The 23,469-nt window shown below is 38.0% G+C and overlaps 1 long non-coding RNA gene across 1 annotated transcript; it reads right to left on the reverse strand.

Annotated features, from left to right (window-relative positions):
* Window positions 1-12,374: 12,374 nt before the first annotated feature.
* Window positions 12,375-12,776, reverse strand: LOC149556545 (uncharacterized). The gene is made up of 3 exons (XR_016352359.1): window positions 12,644-12,776; window positions 12,487-12,552; window positions 12,375-12,398 (listed from the first exon to the last, which is right to left on the reverse strand). It is a non-coding gene; the product is annotated as an uncharacterized LOC149556545 (long non-coding RNA).
* Window positions 12,777-23,469: the final 10,693 nt, after the last annotated feature.

Below are 23,469 nucleotides of genomic sequence, written 5' to 3' on the forward strand. Positions count from 1 at the left end.
GGAAATGTGTGTAAGAGAGAAAGAGAGAGAGTGTGAAAATGTGAGAGAGGGTAGGGGGTAGCAGAGAGAGTAGAGAGGGAGAGAGTGAGAGTGAGAGAGAGAGTGAGAGAGTGAGAGAGAGTGTGAGAGTAGGCAATGGGAGAGGGAGAGGGAGTGAGAGAAAAAGTAGAGGATGGGAGAGGAGAGAGGGGGGATGGGTGTGTGTGAAAGAGAGAGAGTAGGGAATGAGAGAGGGGAGAGAGAGATAGAGAGAGTAGGGGATGGGATAGAAAGAGAGTAGGCAATGGCAGAGGGAGTGGGAGAGGGAGAGAGAGGGTGGATGGAAGAGAAAGAGATTAGGCAATGGCAGAGGGAGTGGGAGACGGAGAGAGAGGGGGGATGAAAGTGTGTGTAAGAGAGAAAGTAGGGGATGGGAGAGAGTGTGAGAGTGTGAGAGAGAGTAGGGGTGGCAAAGAGAGAGAGTGAGAGTAGGGGATGGGAGAGAGAGGGAGAGAGTGAGAGAGAGAGAGATAGTAGGTGATGGGAGAGGGAGTGGGAGGGAGAGAGAGGGGGGGAATGGAAGTGTGTAAGAGAGATAGAGTTGGGGATGGGAGAGAGTAGGCAATGGGAGAGGGAGTGTGAGAGAGAGGGGGGGGGGGGAATGGGAATGTGTATAAGAGAGATAGAATAGGGGATGGGAGAGAGTGTGAGAGTTTGAGAGAGAGTAGGGAGTGGTAGAGAGAGCTTGTACAAGATGGGGGTGAGAGAGAGAGAGAGAGAGAGGGAGAGAGAGAGAGAGAGAGAGTAGGGGATGGGAGAGAGTGTGAGAGAGAGTAGGGGATGGAAGAGAGAGAGTGAGAGTAGGGGATGGGAGAGAGAAAGTAAAGAGGGAAAAAGAGTAATTGAGAGAGAGATAGTAGGTGGTGCAAGAGGGAGTGGGAGAGGGAGAGAGAGGGGGGATGGGAGTGTGTGTGACAAATCTAGAGAGTAGGGGATGGGAGAGGAGAGAGAGAGGGGGGGGATGGGAGTGTGTGTCTATGAAAGAGAGAGGATAGGGGATGGGAGAGGGGAGAGAGAGATTAGGGGATGGGGGAGAGAAAGTAGGCAGTGGGAGAGGGAGAGGGAGAGGGAGAGAGAGAGGGGGGGAATGGGAATGTGTGTAAGAGAGACATAGTAGGGGATGGGAGAGAGTGTGAGAGTGTGAGAGAGAGTAGGTGGTGGTAGAGAGAGCTCGTACGGGATGGGAGAGAGAGAGTGAGATTAGGGGATGGGAGTGTGAGAGAGAGTAGGGGATGGGAGAGAGAGAGAGTGAGAGTAAGGGATGGGATGGGAGAGAGAGAGAGAGAGAGAGAGAGTAGAGAGGGAGAGAGAGAACTTGAGAGAGAGAGATCTAGTAGGCAGTAGGAGAGGGAGAGGGAGAGAGATAGGGGGGATGGGAGTGTGCATGACAAATGTAGAGAGTAGGGGATGGGAGAGAGTGTGAGAGTGTGAGAGAGAGTAGGGGGTGGCAGAGAGAGCGTACGGGATGGGAGAGACAGAGTGAAAGGATGGGAGAGATAGAGTGAAAGGATGGGAGAGAGTGAGAGAGAGAGTAGGGGGTGGTAGAGAGAGAGAGAGTACGGGATGGGAGAGACAGAGTGAAAGGATGGGAGAGAGTGTGAGAGAGAGTAGGGGATGGGAGAGATTGTGAGAGAGAGTTGGGAATGGGAGAGAGAGAGAGGAAGAGTAGGGGATGGGAGAGAGTGTGAGAGAGAGTAGGGGATGGGAGAGATTGTGAGAGAGAGTTGGGAATGGGAGAGAGAGAGAGGAAGAGTAGGGGATGGGAGAGAGAGAGTAGAGAGGGAGAGAGAGAACTTGAGAGAGAGAGATAGTAGGTGACCTGGGAGAGGGAGTGGGAGAGGAGGAGAGAGAGGGATGGGAGTGCGTGTGATAAATCTAGAGAGTAGGGGATGGGAGAGAAGAGAGAGGGGGGATGGGAGTGTGAGTGTGTGTGTGTGTGTGTGTGTGTGTGTGTGTGTGTGTGTGTGTGTGTGTGTGTGTGTGTGTGTGTGTGTGTGTGTGTGTGTGTGTGTGTGTGTGTGTGTGTGTCTGTGAAAGAAAGAGAGTAGGGGATAGGAGAGAGTGTGAGAGTGTGAGAGAGAGTAGGGGGTACGAGATGGGAGAGACAGATTGAAAGGATGGGAAAGAGTGTGTGAGAGAGTAGGAGGTGGCAGAGAGAGAGAGTACGAGATGAGAGAGACAGAGTGAAAGGATGAGAGAGAGAGTGTCAGAGAGAGTAGGGGATGGGAGAGAGTGTGAGAGAGAGTTGGGGATTGGAGAGAGAGAGAGAGAGAGAGAGAGTGGAGAGGGAGAGAGAGAACTTGAGAGAGAGAGAGAGAGATAGTAGGTGGTGGGAGAGGGAGTGGGAGAGGAGGAGAGAGAGGGATGGGAGTGCGTGTGAGTGATCTAGAGAGTAAGCGATGGGAGAGGGGAGAGAGAGAGGGGGATGGGAGTGTGTATCTACAAAAGAGAGAGTTTAGGGGATGGGAGAGGGGAGAGAGAGAGTAGCCCAAGAGAGAGAGAGAGAGTAGTGGATGGGAGAGAGGGGCGGATGGGAATGTGTGTAAGAGAGAGTAGGGGATGGGAGAGAGTGTGAGAGAGAGAGTATGGGATGGGAGAGAGTGTGAGAGAGTAGGGAGAGGGAGATAGAGAGAGGGGGATAGGAGTGCATGTGACAAATCTAGAGAGTAGGGGATGGGAGAGAAGAGAGAGGGGGGATGGGAGTGTGTGTGTGTGTGTGTGTGTGTGTGTGTGTGTGTGTGTGTGTGTGAAAGAGAGAGAGTAGGGGATGGGAGAGAGTGTGAGAGTGTGAGAAAGAGTAGGGGTTGGCAAAGAGAGAGTACGAGATGGGAGAGATAGAGTGAAAGGATGGGAAAGAGTGTGAGAGAGAGTAGGAGGTGGCAGAGAGAGAGAGAGAGTACGAGATGAGAGAGACAGAGTGAAAAGGTGAGAGAGAGTGTGAGAGAGAGTTGGGGATGGGAGAGAGAGATTAGAGAGGGAGAGAGAGAGAGAGAGATAGTAGGTGGTGGCAGAGGGGAGAGAGAGAGAGAGCAGCCCAAGAGAGAGAGAGAGTAGCGGATGGGAGAGAGGGGCAGATGGGAGTGTGTGTAAGAGAGAGTAGGGAATGGGAGAGAGTGTGAGAGAGAGTAGGAGGTGGTAGAGAGAGAGAGAATGAGATGGGAGAGAGAGAGTGTGTGAGAGTAGGGGATGGGAGAGAGTGTGTGAGAGAGAGTAGGGGATGGGAGAGAGAGAGTAGAGAGTAGGGGATGGGAGAGGAGAGAGAGAGGGGGATGGGAGTGTGTATCTGTAAAAGAGAGAGTTTAGGGGATGGGAGAGATAGAGTAGTAGATGTGAGAGTGTGAGAGAGAGTAGGGAGATGGGGGAGAGAGAGAGAGAGAGAGAGAGAGAGAGAGAGTAAGAAGTGGGAGAGGGAGGATGGGAGTGTGTGTGAGAGATCTAAAGAGTAGGGGATGGGAGAGGAGAGAGGGTGAGAGAGATAGAGAGAGTAGGCGGTGGGAGAGGGAGAGCGAGAGAGAGTAAAGGATGGGAGAGGGGAGAGAGAGAGTGTGTGTAGGGAATGCGAGAGGGGAGAGAGAGTAGGAAGAGAGAGAGAGAGTAGGGAGAGAGAGAGAGAGTAGGGAGGGTGGAGAGTGATGTGTTCTCACATAGTGCGTACACGCTATAGTGCCTATGCGCTATGTGAAATCACCTAAAAATGGTCAAAAAGAAACTTTGGGGCCCGTTTCATTCATTCTCTACTTTTGTTCTGTTCTGCACTCTATTATCCTGACAGAAATCGTAGGTTTCAACACAGCAAACACTCTTTCGAGGTGGCAAACACTATTTCAAGCTAACAAACACTATTTCAAGGTGGCAAACACTTTTGGAAGCTAGCAAACACCAAATTCAATCATTGGATACATGATTTGAAGACTTTTTGAATATTCCTTGTATAGAAAAGGTTAGTGCAATCTATTTTAAATATTGTTTGTTGATATATAGATACAAATTTGATTATAATTTGACATGTTGTTTAATATATAGTGAATTCATTGAAATTTGTATGTTTCAATGAAATGTTATTTCGAAATGGTTAGAAATTTGACAAGTCGTTATATATATATATTGTGTATTCATTCAAATAATTATAATTTTTATATGTATTTGAATAATTTTTAATTTACACATTTTAAGTAATTCAAATGTTTGAATAATTTGACATGTAGAAATGATCATCATGCCAAGGAAGAAACCAAAAAATCAAACAAATGATGATAGGGAGAGAGATTTGGCAATTAAAAGAGATAAAATGAAATTACTATGTGAGCAAAGAAAATTGCAAAGCAATAATGAAGAACTGACTTTCGAAGAGGATCAAGAACCACTGATACCAAGAAACAAAGAGGAAGAATTGGAAAGACAAAGAGAACGAATGAGACTGTTACACTCAAGAAGACAATTGAATTGTGAAGCTACACCATCTTCTAATGTTGGAGTCATATCGTCTGCTACACCATCTTCCAATGTTGAAGTCATATCATCCTCTCATGTTGAAGAGACACCGATTTTTATATCCAACAATATACACACTCCATCATGTCATGTTGAAGGCACAACATCAACACATCAAGTAGGTGATATTCCATCTTTTGCATCTTATTGCGAAGGCACATCATCTTCGGTTCAGGGTACACAATACACTCAACCTTATGTTGATGTTCAAAATGTTGAGAGAATTGAAGAGATTATAACACCTTCTAGAATTCATTTTAGAAGACAAAAATATTTGATTGATATTGATAGTAACATTTTGAAATCAATGCCTGACAAGATTAGCAAGTGTACTTGTCAAAGAAAAGTTAATCATATGTGGAGATTATTTTTTGATGAATTAAATATTATAGATCAATGCCAATTATTTGTTGAAATGATGAGGAATTTAAAATTTAGGCCTATCATGAAGATTCTTGGGCTAAGAACGATGGATGATTCAAATGAAAAAAATATTGTAAAGAATCTAATGAATGCTTATGACAAAGTGGGTTCTAAATCACGCACCAGAGATAGTAATATTGCAAGATGAGTACTTACATCGACAATAGTAAGTAGCCAAATGAAGAAAGCTTGACTCATGAGAAAGACAAGCAAAACATTAAAAATTGGTAGAGGTACTCTAAGGAGAGCCATGCTAAGGCGTGAGAGATTGGAAGATCCAACAAAAAATGAGTTATGGACATTTAGCGGTAGACTACCATGAAAGGATAAAGAAATTAGTGAAGCCTTGAAATCATTGATCGAAGATTTTTGGAAAAATAACACACGTGTTTCCCCTAATCAAAGAGATGTTGTAAGAAGGAGGATTGGTAGCCAAAATCGCGAGCCACATGTGAAACATTTTTTGGACACAACTCAGACACAATTTTTTGCAAAATTTATTGGTATGTATCCTCAAATTCGAATAAGTCAAAGATTTTTTGAGATGGGTAAACCTTTTTATGTGAAGATAAATCACACATGCATAACTTGTTATTGTAGGATACATATTGAATTTTCTAACCATTTTGATGTTTTTAGGCATATATGCGTAATTTTGCATTCTCAGTTTGTTTTGCAGGATTGTGACATAAATGAGCCACCAAGATCTTCAAGGGAATTCATATCCAACATTTTATGTGAAATAAGGGATGGACAACAATTTTACAAGACATCATGCTTGGATGGTACGTGCTTATTTTGTGGTTCTTTGCAACTTTCATCAACTTGTCAACGTATGGATAGTACACATGCAATTGGAAATAAAATAGTAGATTACGGAAAATTTAAGACAGTGACATATGCTCTAAAAGATGGGAAACATGGTAAAAGATGTGATTTAGTCATTGAAAAGATTCCAGTGTATGAGTTCATGAAGATTTTTTGTGAAAACATTATTTACGAGTATGCAAGGCATACCCATAGAGCTTGATGGTTGGATTTGCAATTCAAGTTGTGCAAGGATACGTTTCCACTGGATACCATTGTTTCAGTTGTAGATTTCGTAGAGAACTATACACTACAACCACAAAATGAGGTGCAAGCAAAGTATTATACTTCTCAACAGGTTTCCATATTTGTTCACATAACATTCATGCATTCACCTACAAGTACAGAGGATGATAGGAAGATTTTGAGGGAGTGCCATTTTTACATCACCGATGATCGATCACACTCTATGGAATTCGTACATGGTTGTTTTCAACTATTTTATGGAGATTTGGCTAACAGGGGCATCACATATCGTCAGCACATTATTTGGTCAGACAATTGTGCATCTCAATTCAAGAATGCACGGATGTTCTATTGGTTAAGCAAGATGCACAAGTTGTGTAGAATTCAATACATGTGGAATTTCACAGAGGCTGGTCATGGAAAGGGAGAGCACGATGGTGTAGGAACATGCATCAAAAGAGCCTTAGCTTGTGAAGAACTAAAGTACAAAGATGGAGCAATATTGAAAGATGCAAAATCTATCGTCTAGTGGTGTAATGCTACAATGGGTCCAGGTAAGGAAGGTGAGTCTACGGTTCGTAGAATTTTTTTGTTGATAGATAATACTAACATTGCACCATATCTATGCCCAACTTCTTTGCTTTATCAATTATTTTCCATGTCATATGGATTCCATGATCATCAAATACTAGAAGACACCTTTTTGAGAGAAACACCCCACATGGAATTGTTCTTACAAAGTGGTCTAGCCAATTCAAGAATAATTATTTCATCATCCATCCATGTACCTGGACTACCATGCAGGCCTTGAGATCATAATTGAAAATGTAAGTTTTTTATATGTCTCTTAGCCTTGAACAAATAAAAATTGGAATTCTCTAACCAACAGTAATGTAAGGAGACCCACCTTGCTAGTTTAGGCCACTATGCCCAAACTAACCAATGACTTCTGATCCTATAGGGTTTCTTCCTAACCCTATTCCCAAGAGGATATCTCCCAACTATCCCCTTCCCTAGGATCTATGCACACCAATTGACTATGTCAACTTCAATCACCCCAATATTCAAATGAAGGCATTTTCTCTCTACTAGGAAAAATTGGGCACAAACCCCAATGCAATATCTAGGGTTATTATATGGTCCTCAACTTGATATTTCCAAACTCTCCTAATCATCACAAGACTCCACTCACCAACCCAAATCATAGATGTCCTTTTCTTTCTTACTTGACCTACCAGGTCTAGAGCCCCAATTAGGCCAAAAGTTTCAAACTCTTGCACCATTCTCCCCATGTGACAAAGAACTCATGGTGGATAAATCTGAAGGAATTTCGTAGGAATACCTTTCTTTCCAAAATCACTCTCATCTATCCATGTTACTTCAGATTCTGGTTGATCCTTCCATTTGATAAGATGCTCCATATAGGTGCCATGACAAGTCTTCTTCTTGATTCTTGAATCCATAACCTTTTCAGCTTTTGGCTGAGATTATAATGGGATAGTGACTTCTTCAACCTTTGATTTTGTTTGTCCTTCTATGAATGTAGGCCCTTTATATTGAACTCAGTCCTTGACATTAAAGATAAGGTAAATTTCCAAGTTTGGTGGGAGTTCTATTTTTTCGGCATTAGAACCATAATTTGCAAGCACCTTACAAGGTCCTATCCTATGCACTTGTAGCTTGGTTGGAACACCCTATGCAAGTACCAAAACTCGTCCTTGGCATCATATCATGGCCTCAACACCTTGGATCATCTCAAAACATCTCATCTAACATGTTCCAACTCCTTGCACACTCTCAACAACTCATCTCTTACACTTTCTCAATTTTGCCTCTTCTAGGCTTGTTCCAACTAGCCCTTGCCAGCCACTAATTTGTTGTTTTCTCCAAAATTTTCCACAAAACTTCCTAAAATATTGGGTGATTAAAATACCCTTTTCCTCACTCTAAAATATACTCCAAAACCAACTACACTTGTTTTGTAAAATATTACTCAAAATTGGCTATTTCAGTCTACCAACTAGGCCTAGTTTGAGGCCATTTACAAAGCAACTCACTATCCCTTAACTTTTGGAACTCTCATGACCCAAAAAATTCTTAAGACACAACTCAAATGCAAGGATTCTTCTATTTTTTTGGTCTCATGATCAACTTTACAATGGTTTTTACAAAACCCTCCTTTCTAGCCCCTTTACCCTAGGGCTTTCTAGAACTCTTACTTTGCAACGTCTCTAGAACCCCAAAATGGTTCAAACACCTTCACTTTGGTTATATTAGATGACTTCAAACATAAAATTCAACTCTTGTTTGGAGAAAACACTAAATCCCCCTTGGGAGCAATCACATACCCCTTTTTATGCACTCAAATTTTAGGGAAAACTATGCAAATACTTCTTAAATGGTTTCAACACTCAACTTTTCAGATGGAAATGGTTATTATAGACTCAAAACAACAAGAAAAATCCAAAACTTGAGGTTTCTCAACACTCAACAATAAAATTTCAAAACCGTTACTAGCACTTACTACTAGGACAATTTCTAGTTTTAACGGTCAGGCTCCCAAACCATACAAAGGACCCCCCGCTGTTTTTGCATTTTTAAACACTCCTTTTGGAGACCTACAATAACCTCTCTCACTTTTTGGAGATCATACTCCGTTTTCATTTTATGATGCCATCTCGGGTGATGTTGAAACTTGCAATGTCGGCTAGTACAAAGTTGCCAACTGCCAAATCTCTCTCACCTTTCCTCGTGGGATCAAACTGTCTTCTCCATTAGCTCTGCATGGCTGGCTAAACCCTATCCCCAACCTCCTCCTATCCCCTTAAGTGCTCAAACGTTCTCAGGCACGCCAATCTAGAATGTCCCCAAGGGTCACTAAATGCCATAGGGCTGCGATCTTTGACGGGGCATATCTCGGAGCTCGTGTGAGGTATGGATGCAATTCTAGTTCCTAAAGGACCATGTTGTGGAGACCTACAATAACCTCTCTCACTTTTTGGAGATCACACTCCATTTTTGTTTTACAACGCCATCTCGGGTGATGCTGAAACTTGTAGTGTGGGCCAGTACAAAGTTGCCAACTGCCAAATCTCTCTCACCTTTCATCGTGGGATTGAACTGTCTACTCCATTAGCTCCAGGTGGTTGGGTAAACCCTATCCCTAACCTCATCCTATCCCCTTCAATACTTGAACGTTCTCAGGCACGCCAATCCGAAATGTCCCCAAGTGTCACTAAATGCCATAGGGCTGCGATCTTTGACAGGGAATATCTCAGAGCTCGTGCGAGGTATGGATGTGATTCTAGTTCCTATAGGACCATTTTGCGGAGAACTACAATAACCTCTCTCTCTTCTTGGAGATCACATTCTATTTTCATTTTACAATGCCATCTCAGGTGATGCTGAAACTTGTAGTGTTGGCCAATACAAAGTTGCCAACTACCAAATCTCTCTCATCTTTCGTCGTGGGATCAAACTGTCTGCTCCATTAGCTCTGGGTGGCCAGGTAAACGCTATCCCCAACCTCTTCCTATCCACTTCAGTGCTCGAACATTCTCAGGCATGTTGAACCAGAATGTCCCTAAGGGTCACTAAATGCCACAAGGATGTGATCTTTGACGGGGCATATCTATGGGCTATCAATACTTCAATTATACTTTAAGTTAACGATTATCAATATGTGAAAAAATGGAACTCGTTGTATTTTGAAGTACTGAGAAGATGGCCTTTCCCTTCCCTAGGATTTTCAGAAATGGGAGACATTAGGTAAGAGAGTGAAAATGTTACTATCGCTTCAATGCACATGACACAATTGGAAATACAAATTTTGATGGTAATCATTTTGTGATAAGGGAGAGACTAGGGATGATCATTGTTACTATCTCTTTAGTAGTGGAATTTTTTTTTCTCTTGAATTTGGTGGTGGGGGATCAGTGGTAAGTCTCCTTGGATATTCCTTCTTATGATGTTAGTGACAAGTGTTGCTCTTTGAAAACACTTGTACAATCTTTTTTAAATTATTAGATAAAAACAGAGAATTGTAAGTATTAAACATGATTAGCCTTTAGCTCCTAGAAGATCTTTATTTCCCCACCAATGCATTTAGAAAGTTAAGTTTTAAGAAGATCATAAATAGAAAAAATTAGAGAAGTGATTTAAACATTTATATTGATTGGAAACACGTGAGTCTTCAGTTTCCTCTACCTTTTAAAGAATTTTCCTTAGCTAGTAGACCTAATTCCACATTCCATAAGACTGTCATTGTGCTAAAGACTTAGGAAACCAACTGCTCTAAGATAAAGCTTCCCGGTCAATAATAATCTAGCCTATTAAGGTACATAATACTTCTCAATTAAACTTGTGTTAATTCAGTATTAATTTTGTAATTAACTACAATTTCAGTATCTGTGTACAGGGGATGACTAAGAAAACTATTTGAGGTCCAATTTGAAAATATATTTGTAAGGATCTCGACCAAGGTTCACAACTTCAATGATTAATACATTCATTCAGGCCAGAACCTCACTACAAAAAAATAATATATAAAAAAGGTAGTGAATAACGTCATGTCTAGACCCAAATCAACCAATGAAAGTCAAATTAGCATAATGTGGAACAACAATATATGCATTGAGTGGGTTGTCATAAAAAAGCTTCATAATAAAATTCATGTCTAGAATTAAAAGACCTTAAAGAACATTTATGCTTGTAACAAAAATGGCCATTCAAAACTGAATATGATTACAATATGTGAAATAGCATTACAAGAACTTGTAATGCTCTTGTGAACATCATGTTAATTCTTGTAAGAATCCCTAAGATGCTTGTTATACTCAAAATTTTGTTGAAATTGAATTAATTTTTATCCTGTCGGTTAATTGGCTTAGGGTGATATATGCTTCTTGGATGGAATAATGAGTTATTGATTAACTCTGTATTAAGATTCATAGCATCTTCTAGTTATTTGCAAAGGAAATTTATAAATTACTTGCTAATGTCATATGGCTTTCTTGAGAAAGATGTCCATGTTCTTATTGATGGGTACTAATGAATATCCACATTTAGTTCTTCAATATCCTATTTGACAAGCTTTCCATAGACATTTCTTTTCCATACTAAGTATTTTTGAAAACATATTTGAGTAGAAGGACTACAGTAGATACTACATGATGTTTTAACAAATAAAGTAATGGGTTAAAGACTATTATTTCCAAGGTATTATGTCATAGTATTTTAATTGTAATGATCTTAGACTAATGATATTCTTGAAGGTAACTTTGACATGCAGCAAGAAAGACAACCTACAGCCAAGGCTATATTGTGCCTACAACCGAAGCCATAAATGCTCACAGCCAAAGCCACTAGTGCACATAGCCAAAGCCATGGATGCTTATAGCCAAAATTACAAGTGTTCACAGCCAAAGCCATGAGTACATGAAGTCGATGATCATAATTGTTTACAACTATTCACCAAAAACAACTTCTTTGCAGTTTTTGAGAAATACTAATAAAGCAAAAAAGAACATCTACTAGTTGGTAGACATAATGGCAACTCTCTAGCAATTGAATTTAATTTCATACATGCACATATCTAATTTAATGTCATACACGAACATATCTAATTTAATGTCATACATCAACAAACATATAATATAAAATGATAACCAATAATGTCATATACATTAACAAACACATAATATATTATGATAACCAATAATTTCGTATATGAACAAACATATCATATATTAACCAATAATGTCATACATTAAATATGTCATATGTACATCAAATGTGTATCGAATATGTCTCTCAGATGCCTATATATATACATGGGGAAGGAAAAAAGTATCTCTCTCTCTCTATATATATATATATATATATATATATATATGTATCAAATATCTCAACTACATCTTTTCCTCCCCACGAGGGGAAGGAAACAAGTCTCTTGACGTCCGCTGCCATCGTGTGGAGGGAGATAGTGGAGATGACGGGGCCCTCCTGACACGCTCACTTGACCTCTTGTTGAGGCTCTTCTCTAGGTCCAACTGATACAAATAAAGTAGATATGAATCAATATTTATTATACGTTGAAATCAAATATATGTACTCACAAAATCAATTATTTTCTTACTGCCAACAAATAGTCACTCTATAAGTCCACCTCAAATGCTCATGGACAATCGGGCATGACAAGACCCTACAAAAATTCAATAAATATAATCACTTATAAATAACATTTGAAATTTTGAGATTAACTATTATAAACAAAAACTAAAATGAAGAAAATTCTTTCATACCTTCGTCACTGGCTGTGAGCTAGCCACAGTTGCGGCCACTCCACTATCAACAGACTATCGCAGATGAGGAGGTGTGTCCGACATCATGAGCTACATGTCATACAATACACGTTATATCTAACATGAAACATGGAATAAATATAATCAAATGAATTAAATTAACATGAAACAACTATACCTGTGTGAAGCTCGTATGATGTCTCTGCTCTGCGTCTGTGGTAAAGGTTGAGGGTCCTGTGGAGAACTGATGCACATGCATAGTTTTTTTGGTCAATCCTTAATATGATTACGTAATAAATATATGTATTAATTAAAATGATTAAATTGATACATACCTCAGGACTCGTCAAAGGGACAAAAAATGGGCCTGGAGGATCGCTGCTAGGCCCAGGAACACTTTGACCCTAAATTTTGAACAATGTCAATAAATCCTAATTAATTAATCATTCACAATACGTATGAAATGTGATCAAATTAGTAATTTACCTGTGTGTCAATGCCAAATGTCTCGTTCAGGAATTGATCGGTGACAAGCCCATCATCTGCACCATCTCTGACATGAGTGCCAAATATGCATAGGGATCCACATGAAGTGCACATGTGACCACGATGTATAGAAGGCTCCCCCTCAACTAATGGGCTCATGGAATGGATGAGGGTCTGCGTCAAAGAATTAATGGTCCCTAGAGTGTTGGCCTCTACATGTTCCTTCACAACTGAAGGAATAATCACATGCTCGCACTGTGGATGGACCACGGCTGCACTAACTACATTAGGGTCATGACGTACTCCTGTCCTCTCAAATGATGACCCCCCACCTCTACCCTGGGAGTCTAACATATCAAAATAATTGGGGATCTCCCTAAGGACAAACTCACAATATAATTTCTTCAAAAAATACATGGGGACCTCATGATTTTTGCAAGGAGGGGCATCAAAAACCATCCACCATCTATCCCAAAAATTATTTCTAATAGCATCATGTATGCACCAATGGATGGGGAATTGTTTAGTACCCTCTCTAATAGTATTTTTCTCACCGAGTTTTCTAAATAATGCACATATACTACCTTTTGGTATTTCCTTTTTTCGAACATCTTCATATGACAATTTATTTGCATAAAATCTTTTTTGTTCATCCCTCTTAGCCCGCCAAATATCTAACTGACCACTAACTGCGGCTATCTGAGTGTTAATGGATTTGAGGGATGATGCCAATTGAGCCCTCATTGGATTGGTTTGTCCAGATTCTTTTAACCGAGCAATGATTCCTTCTAATTCAGTTTTGCCTCTCTCTATTTCATTTCTTATATTTTCTTGTGTGCCTGGTGGAGGTCTTGCAATTGGTTCAAGTTGTGGAATTTGTTCTTCTTCTTGAGGAGGGTTTTGGTTTTGGGTTTCTTGAGGGTTTTGATGTTCTTGTGGATTTTCTGGTTGATTATGAACATTTCCTAATAAAAAATCAATTGAAATTCAAATAAATAAATAAATCTAAATGAAATTTGTAAAAACCCTACAAAAGAATATTAAAAACTTACAAAACAATATGAAAAATATATCAAACAATGCAAAGTTAGGTTTATATCACTTACGGCATCATTGTGGGTGCACTTGTGGTCTTGGATTTCGTCAATGAGGAGGCATTTTGGCAAATGGTGTTGCAAATGTTGGGTTTTCAACTCGCATACGTGCTGCTCGCTGTAGGAGTAGAAGAAAATGCTAATGAAAATGATGGGTTGCAGGTTTGCAGCCCATCATATATACTTTTTATTTTTTTAAAGTATAGCGCGTACGTGCTTTTTAAAATAGGAAAAAAAAATTTCCTTGTCACCTTTTTGGCACCACAACTCAGTGTATATGCCCGGAAGTAGCTTGATAACCCCTTTTTTGAAACTACTACCAAGAGATCCAACTTCAAAAGCATCATTATAAAATCTCAACAATTCCTCACCAATCCAATCCAAGTTCTCTTTATAAAATTCAACTAAGAGCCTATCAAACCTAGAGATTTATCATTGGCCATATCTCTGATGACCTCTTTAATTTCTTGCATGGAAATACATCTATTAAGTTTCTCCCTCTCCAGCTTAGAGACTTTCCTAGAATCATTTTCAAGCACTTCTTCAGAGCTTCCTCTTGGCTTGACCCAACTTCTAAAGTAAATAACTAAGAGTAGAAACAAAAAAAGGCATTACAAATCACATTGGGATCCTTTGATCTTTCACTATAAATTTGGATTTCATCAATACTTTATGCCTTATGCTTGGCCCTAATAATATTGAAAAAAATATTTTGAACCAACATCTCCATCCTTAATCGAATTCATTTTAGCCCTAATCCACTAACTTTGAATCTTATACCTTTGCACAATTCTCAATTGATGTTTCATGGCATTCAATTTTTTAATTAGATCGGGGTTCTCTTGATCATTCTATAAAGAATATTCAGAGTTATTCAATTCCATTTGAAGCATGGTCTCCTCCTCACTTCTATCTTTTTCTATTTTCTTTCCAATAATTTGGAACAATTTTCTCCAATTTTCCACTAGCTAGTTCCATTGCTTAATTGGTCTTAAGGACTAATTACACATCTTAGATAAACTAGTCATCATTCTAATAGCATTTTTATTATTAGTATCCTTAAAAAGTGAGGTATTCAAATTAAACAATTTACTTCTCAGCCTATCATTAGTGATATGCCCGCACTAATTAACGAGGATGTTTACATATATTGGACAATGATCTGATATAGTAGAAGGTGAGACTATAACCAAAGAATGACCTTCCTCAAGCTATGACATGTAAAAGAGAGCTTTCAAAATACACTCCATCCAATCTACAGGACACCCTATTGTGGCCTTCTTGATTATTGTTCCATGTAAACTAGATATCTTTGTAGTAATTTTTTCCATTTTCAATGGGATTCATCAAATTGAAATATCTTTTGAATTTCAACCAGAAGTAATGCTCATTACCTTTCCAAGAATGTTTCAAATCCCCTTGCTTATCACATTTATGCTCTACCATTTTAAAATCACCAGTAAATATCTAGTTAGCTTTAGGTAGAATAGAGGAGCACCATTTCTAGAACTTGGCTCTCTCCCTATAGTCATTGGAAGCATATACATTACATATACCAATGATTTCATCCCCACAATTAAATGTAACCTATATCACCCTCTGACAAGGAGAATAACCATGTTGCAAAATAACCTCAACCCACTTGAGACCAACTAAGATAGTGACACCACCTTTACCCTAATCATGCTCTGAGTGGAATCCCTTGGCTTTATCCCATAGAAGTTTGGTCATACACAATGCTTGAAAGCCAACAAATTTTATTTCTAGGAGACAAATAATATCCTCTTCTAGAATTTTATTGCACCACTTTCTAACCATTTGTTTTCTATCAACCATGTCTAAGGCCCTAAAATTCTAGCTATGGAGATTAATCATCATAAAATTCTTATTTAGAGGGAGGCTTCTACACCTTATACAATCTATTAAAACAATTTGGGATGACATTTTTACTACCATAACTTACAGAGCCCACTCTTTTTTCATAAGTTTTTCCCTTTCATAAAGAAACAAGCCACATAAAAATAGTTTTTTTATTATATGTGATGTAGCTCTATAATTCAAATCTGATACTAAAGATGCTAAGTACTAATTGTTCAGATCTGTCTGTTACTTGTCTATGTGCCATAGTCTCTTTAATATTTTTGGATATATGTAGTTACTGTGCAATGTCTCATCCAAGTTGGAATCCCCTTTCACATGCCACATACTGTTGGTTTTCTTGAATACTTTGCCCTAGTAGTGAGATTTGATAGCGAGCTACAAATTTAGTTGCAAAGAAACAAAGACACAAAGCTTCTTGGTAGTAAGTCATTTTGATTAGGCTATGCCAAAAATAAAACTTGTGAGCTCATGTTTTAGCCATCAAGTTGTGGGCTAAACTTACAAAGGCCTGTGGTAAAACCTTAATTGCAAAGTGGCTGGAATTTGTAGATGTAGAGTGTAGTTGAAGGGTTTTCAAACTGCTTGTGGTAGTTATAAAACTGGTATACTTCTCTTCATATTTTAGGTCTTTTAAGAAAACACATCTTTGATGTCTTGTTTATTATATCTCCTGTGAATACTTCTAATATTGTTTGGATTTGAGAGGTGGACTTTTGATCCAGATATATTTGCAAAAATGCCCAAGTTGGTATCGGTGAGAGTTATGTTCAAGCTTGAATGTGGTTTATTTTATTGGATGGTGTTTCGAGTGTAAGCATGAACAATATTTAATATGCTTGTCTTGAACTGAATTTGCATACTAGATGCCTTGATTCACAATAAACTATAAGGTCCAACATAATGGCTTTGTAAGCCTTTCTTTGTGAAGAATAATGTGTAATCTAGTTTTGATTTGTATTGGGTTTCCAATATAGCAACATTAGATGTAATTTAATATTAAACTGGTCAATCATCTAGCAAAGAAACTAGTTGTGGAGACTAACAAGCTCCAATTCTTCTTTTGTGGGCATTGAGAATTGTGTCTCAACCTTGCAAGCTCTTTTTCCGCAAAACTCTAATTTTTTTTTAAGGAAATTCTAGAATTTGTTTGTGGTAGTTTTCCACATGTTTATGAGTTGGAAAAAGGTGTATGAGTGGTTAAAAATGCATCTAGTCTCTAAAAAAATGTAGAAGCGCTATTGTTAGAGTGTAAACAACTCATTATATGGCTTTTATGGGGTCTAAACTAGAGGACAAAATTATGGACGAAAATGCTATTCTTGGAGTTAAAAATTACAATTGGGTAACATGTGGCATGGTTGTTTTTCCCATGGTTTTGGCCCATGTTTTTGTAAAACCACAAATGGTTTCCAAGTGGAAAATCACTATAAAAGGAGGGCTTGGGGAGGTGTTTGAATCATCGAGTTCAATTTGCAAGACTGGGTGCTAGAAGGAGTATCTCTCTAAGTTTGAGTCTAACTTCAAGTTTTGGTGATGCGCTCCTATAAGAACTTGTATTGCAAGTGTATTTTAATCTTCTAGATTTGAGAATACATTGTGCAGGTTTTGGAGGGTGGGGTTTTTCTCGCGGAAGTGGTTCCCCATGATAATTATTGTGTTATGAGTTCATTGTTATTTTGATTATATTGTTATGCATTTCTTGAGATCTCTGCAATAGTTAGTTGAATTTGCATAATCATCCTCTCAAATATTAGTGTAGAAAGAAATTTTGCACACCTTTTCTTCCTTACAAATGGTATCACAGCCTAGCTGGTTTTGGCTCTATTTGTTTGGTATAGGATTTTTTGAGCTAATCAAGGTTTGAGTGGGAGCTTGTGCAGAGGTTTTTATTTTTGTGTTGTAGGATTGTACAAATGGAAAGCACATCAAAGAGGATTGATGTAGAGAATTTTTTTGGCACAAACTTTGAAATGTGGAAGCTTAAGATGGAAGATCTATTGATTGATCAGGATTTATGGGATACAGTCAATGAAAAGAAGCTAAGGCCCATAGATCCAACTTTAGCTGTAGAGTATGATGTGGAGATAGAATAGCTAAAAGTCTCATTAGCTTGTGTCTTGCATACTCTATTCTAATTAATGTCCATGAAGAACCTACTATGAAGAAGCTTTAGAAGAAGCTAAGTGAGATCTATCAAGCGAAATCACTTGTGAACAAGATTTTCTTGAGGAAGAAATTGTATTCCTTAAGAATGGAAGAAGGTGGAAAAATTTTTGAGCATCTTGAAAGTTTTAATATGTTGGTGACTTAGTTAACTTCAATTGGGGTGTGGATGGATGAAGAAGAAAGGTGTCAAATATTGCTATGTCCATTGCTAGACTCATGAGACAACCTTGTCATGGCCATCGGGAGCACTTCAGTAATCTTGAAGATGGAGGACGTTGTTAGTTCTCTACTTTTTGAAGAGATGAGAAGGAAGGTCTCTTTGAATGCCAAAGAGTCTTTGAGTGTTCAAGGAAGACCAAAGGAAAGAGGCACAAATGAGAAGTAGCATGGTTGTTCTAAGTCCAAGAATAAGAGGAGATCAAAATCTCATGGTAAGTCCAAGGAAAACTACCATAATTGTGGCAAACTTGGACACATCCGAAAGGACTGTAAAGAGGAAATGGAAAAGAAGAAGAAGCAAGATTTTGATTTTGAGTCTGAGAAGGAAGATGGAGATGCTTTCATCACAGCCTTGGCCACTCATGTAGGTGAGAATGCATGGTTGATAGACTCAGGTGCATCTTTTCACATGATTCCTAATAGAAATTTATTTAGCAAATATGAAAAGTTTGATGGTGGTAAGGTGTACTTGGGTGATAACTCAATTCTTGATATTGTTGGTTGTGGAAGTGTTCATGTAAAATTTTCTAATGATAGAATTAGAAGATTCAATGGTGTCTTGCATATCCTAAGACTAGTGAGGAATTTGTTATCTATTAGTAAACTAATAGATGTGGGTGTGCATGTAGAGTTTTCTGAAGCAGGTGTGAAAATGGTGAGAGGTGCTATGGTAATAGCAAGAGGAAGTAGATTGCATACACTATATCAGCTTGATGCATGCATAGTTGAGTGCAATAATACTTCTGATAAGAATGTGAAGAGGACTACTTTGTTAAAGAAGGAGAGGGTTTCTCTTTCAATAGATGGTCATGGTTTCTAGGTACCCAAGGGTGTTCTATCTACTAAATCAAAATTATCTACAGAGAAGACTATGTTATGGCACCAAAGACTCGACCACATAGGTGAGAAAGGTTTATGAACCTTAAAGTACAAAAACCTTGTTGATGGGTTGAATGACTGCAATCTTGATTTTGATTTTTGTGAGCATTGTATCTATGGTAGACAAAACTGCGTTCAATTTTACTCAAGTTCTCATAAGTCCTCATGTATTTTGGATCTAATCCATTTGGATGTATTTGGTCCAATTGATGTTCCTTCTATTGGTAGACCAGTTCATTATGTTTCTTTCATTGATGATTTTAGTAAAAGAACATGGGTTTATATTCTTAGAAGTAAAGCTGAAGTTTTTAGTTGTTTCAAAGAATTTAAAGTAATGGTTAAATGGAAATAAGATAAAGCGTTTGAGAACTAATAATGGAAATAAGATAAAGCATTTGAGAACTAATAAGATAAAGCATTTGAGAACTAATAATGGTAGTGAATATTTCTCCAATGATTTTGACACATTTTATAAAGATTGTGGTATTAAAAGAGAGAAGATAACTCTATATTCGTCATAGCATAATAGAGTTGCAGAAAGAATGAACAAGACCTTGATGGAGAGGGCTAGGAGTATGTTGAGTGGAGCTGGACTAGAACAAAAGTTTTAGAATGGAAATAAGATAAAGCATTTGAGAACTAATAATGGTAGTGAATATTGCTCCAATGATTCTGACACATTTTATAAAGATTGTGGTATTAAAAGAGAGAAGATAACTCTATATTCTCCATGGCATAATAGAGTTGCAAAAAGAATGCACAAGACCTTGATGGAGAAGGCTAGGAGTATGTTGAGTGGAGCTAGACTGGAACAAAAGTTTTGGGCTAAAGCTATAGCCACTACCTACTACCTGATAAATAGGTCTCCTACATCAGCTCTTATTGATAAGACACCAATGGAAGCATGGTCAGGCCACAAGCCTTCACTTAAACATCTGAGAGTTTTTGGTTGTGAGGCATATGCTCATGTGCCAAAGGAGAAGTGGAAAAAATTGGACAACAAAGCTATCAAATGTATCTTCATCAGATATAGTTATGGTGTGAAAGGATACAAACTTTGGGATCTTGTTGTACAAAAGGTATTTTACTCTAGAAGTGTTACTTTTAGAGAAACTAAGCCTTCTTCTATTACAGTGCAACTAGAATAGATAAAAGAAAGAAAAATGTAATCATTAGAAGAAGAGGGAGAACCTGATCATGAACCTAAAGATGAATCTGAGTCAAATCTTGTTTGAAGGTCTAGTAAATAGAGGAAAGCACCAAAAAGGTATGGATATTCTCCTTATGATTGGAGGTGTATATTTTCTTTGAATACTAATATTGATGAACCAAAATCTGTAGAAGAGGCTCTTGGTATGAATGATTTAGAGTCTTGGAAGATAGCCATCCAAGAAGAGATGGAAGCTCTAAAGAGGAATGATACATGGGACCTTGTACCATTTCCTGAAGGATGGAAACCTATTGGTTGTAAATGGGTGTTCAAAAGGAAGACAGGTTCAGATGGAAGCATTGAGAAGTATAGAGCATGTTTGGTTGCAAAAGGTTACTCCCAGGTTGCAAGAATTGACTATGGTGAATTTTTTTCTCCTGATGAAAAAATGGCATCCATTTGATTATTACTTTCTATTGCAGTAGCTTATGATCTAGAAGTTGAGCAAATGGATGTGAAGACAACTTTCCTTCATGGAGATTTGGAGGAAGAAAATTATATGACACAGCCAGAGCACTTTTTGGTGAAAGGTAAAAGTCATTTGGTCTATAAATTGAAGAAATCCTTGTATGGTCTAAAAAAAAGTCCTAGGATGTGGTACCAGAAGTTTGATACATATGTATTGAGTTTGGGATTTATGTGATCCAAATCTGATCACTGTATTTACTACAAATCTGGTGGTGATTATTTCCTAGTTATTGCATTATATGTTGATGACATGTTGTTTATTGGCAAAGGAAAAGGTTTGATTGTAGAATTAAAATTTTAGCTCTCAGCAAAGTTTGAAATGAAAGATCTTCATGTAGCAAGGTACATTCTGGGAATGGAGATTATAAGAGATAGGAAAATAAGACAGCTTTGGCTAGGATAGAGTAAGTATGTTGATACTATTCTAAGAAGATTCAATATGTAGGATTCCAAACCATTGAGTGTTTCTATTACTATAGGAACAAAGCTTTCTAGCTCACAGTGTCCTTCATCGCCATTGGAGATGGAAGAGATGAGTCGAGTACCATACTAGAGTGTTATTGGAAGTTTGATGTATGATATGGTCTATACAAGACCATACATGGCCCAAGCAATGGGAGTAATTTCCTATTATATGTTTGATCCAGGAAGAGAACATTGGGATGTAGCAAAAAAAGTTTTCAGATACTCGTGGGGTACCTCAGAGTACTCTATATGTTTTCATGGAAAAGGAAATGAGCATTCTTTGGATATTCGAGGCTATGTAGATTCAGACTGGGCCGGTGATGTTGATAGAAGAAGATCCACTAGTGCATATGTGTTTACATTATTCAGTGAGAGAATGTTGAGAATGTTGACAAGTGGGAGAATGTTGAGAATTGTGTCTCAACCTTGCAAGCTCATTTTTTGAAAAACTCTAGAAAATTTTTAGAAAATTCTAGAATTTGTTTATGGTAGTTTTCCACATGTTTATGAGTTGGAAAAAGGTGTATAAGTTGTTAAAAATGCATCTAGTCTCTAGAACAATGTAGAAGGGCTATTTTTAGAGTGTAAACAACTCATTATATCACTGTTATGAGAGTCTAAATTAGAGGACAAAATTATGGACGAAAATGTTTTTCTTGAAGTTAAAAATTACAAGTGGGTAACATGTGGCATGGTTGTTTTGCCCATGGTTTTGGCCCATGGTTTTGTAAAACTATAAATGGTTTCCAAGTGGAAAATCACTATAAAAGGAGGCCTTGGGAAGGTGTTTGAATCATCAAGTTTAGTTTGAAAGACTGGGTGCTAGAAGGAGTATCTCTCTGAGTTTGATTTCAAGTTCGAGTTGTGGTGATGCACTCCTGTAAGAACTTACATTGCAAGCGTATTGTAATCTTCTAGATTTGACAATACATTGTGCAAGTTTTGGAGGGTGGGGTTTTTCTCCAGGAAGGGTTTCCCCATGGTAATCATTGTGTTATGAGTTCATTGTTATTTTGATTATATTGTTATGCATTTCTTGAGATCTCTGCAATAGTTAGTTGAATTTGTACAATCATCCTCTCAAAGATTAGTGTAGGAGGTGATTTTGTGCACTTTTGTTTTGTTACAGTGGGTTTAGATAGGGCTTCCAATTTCAAGTGTGTTAACTATCATGTCCCAGCCATGCTAGGAAGAATTTTTATATCTTAAACTGTATCAAGAATAGAGAGACATCTAACAATTTGACATGTTTGAGAGCAACAACAACATCATTTAGATCTCAATTATGAGCTCCTCAAATACAATAGATGAGGGAAAATTTGATGACAATATTGGTAAGGAGAAGGCTACCAATGAAATAAATACAAATGGTGCAAGGAATAGTTTTCACTTTACCCTTTCATTTCTAGAATTAATTACAACAGTTTATTGACTAGCTTGATTGTGTTGGTCAATATTTTTAGCTATTTGGAACCTTTATTTTATAGGCAGTGATTTAAAAAGGGACCACATGTGCTAAATGATAAGACAAAGTCTTTTACATGCCAAAAAAAAAAAAATGTTCCATCTTTATCCATAGGCAAGATATGATTTCCATCATTTTTTTTTAGAGAGCATTAACTTGGATATTTATGATCTACAACTAGAAAATAGTATGCAATTCATTCTTAAAGAACATCTCCACATGCTTTTTTCGCAAACCAGGTATTATTCAAGAGACGTTTAATAAACTTAGTTTGAATTTTATCGACAGTTTACTAAATTTTACATCAAGGTATTTCCCGTTACATTAGTGATAGTTATGATAGACCAATAAAGATAAACAAAACATGATATTCATCAATATTTTTTTCGAGGGCAATGGCATGGATATGATTACTACTGTGTAAGTGGGCGTAATTTTCTTTCAAGAAAAATGAATATCCGGACCTTAGCATAACGGAGATGAAATTCTCTTGACCCTTATTAAGTTCATTGATCTTCTTGAACCTTATTGTCTTTATTCCCTCTCTACAAAATTTGAGATTTTAGAGACTAGAGACCCACTACCAATTGGTGTTTGTCGTAATTTTTGTGAGAAGCTTATGTTTAGGATTTTACTTCAAGTTTCACTATAATTTGTTAGTTGCAACTTTTTTGCAATGTTCAGCTTGAGTATTTCTTTCTAGCATACATTTGACAACATGTAAAACTGTAATTTGTAAGAGGGAATTCCTACAAAATTAAAGTTAGTTCCATTTTAGAATCGGACACAAAAGCTTGAGTTGCATGCTTGGACTTTGGTTATTTGGGT

This window comes from Cupressus sempervirens, chromosome 5 (assembly GCF_028749045.1).
Source record: "Cupressus sempervirens isolate cs-2001-9-10 chromosome 5, ASM2874904v1, whole genome shotgun sequence".
In the NCBI taxonomy this organism is placed as follows: Eukaryota; Viridiplantae; Streptophyta; class Pinopsida; order Cupressales; family Cupressaceae; genus Cupressus; species Cupressus sempervirens.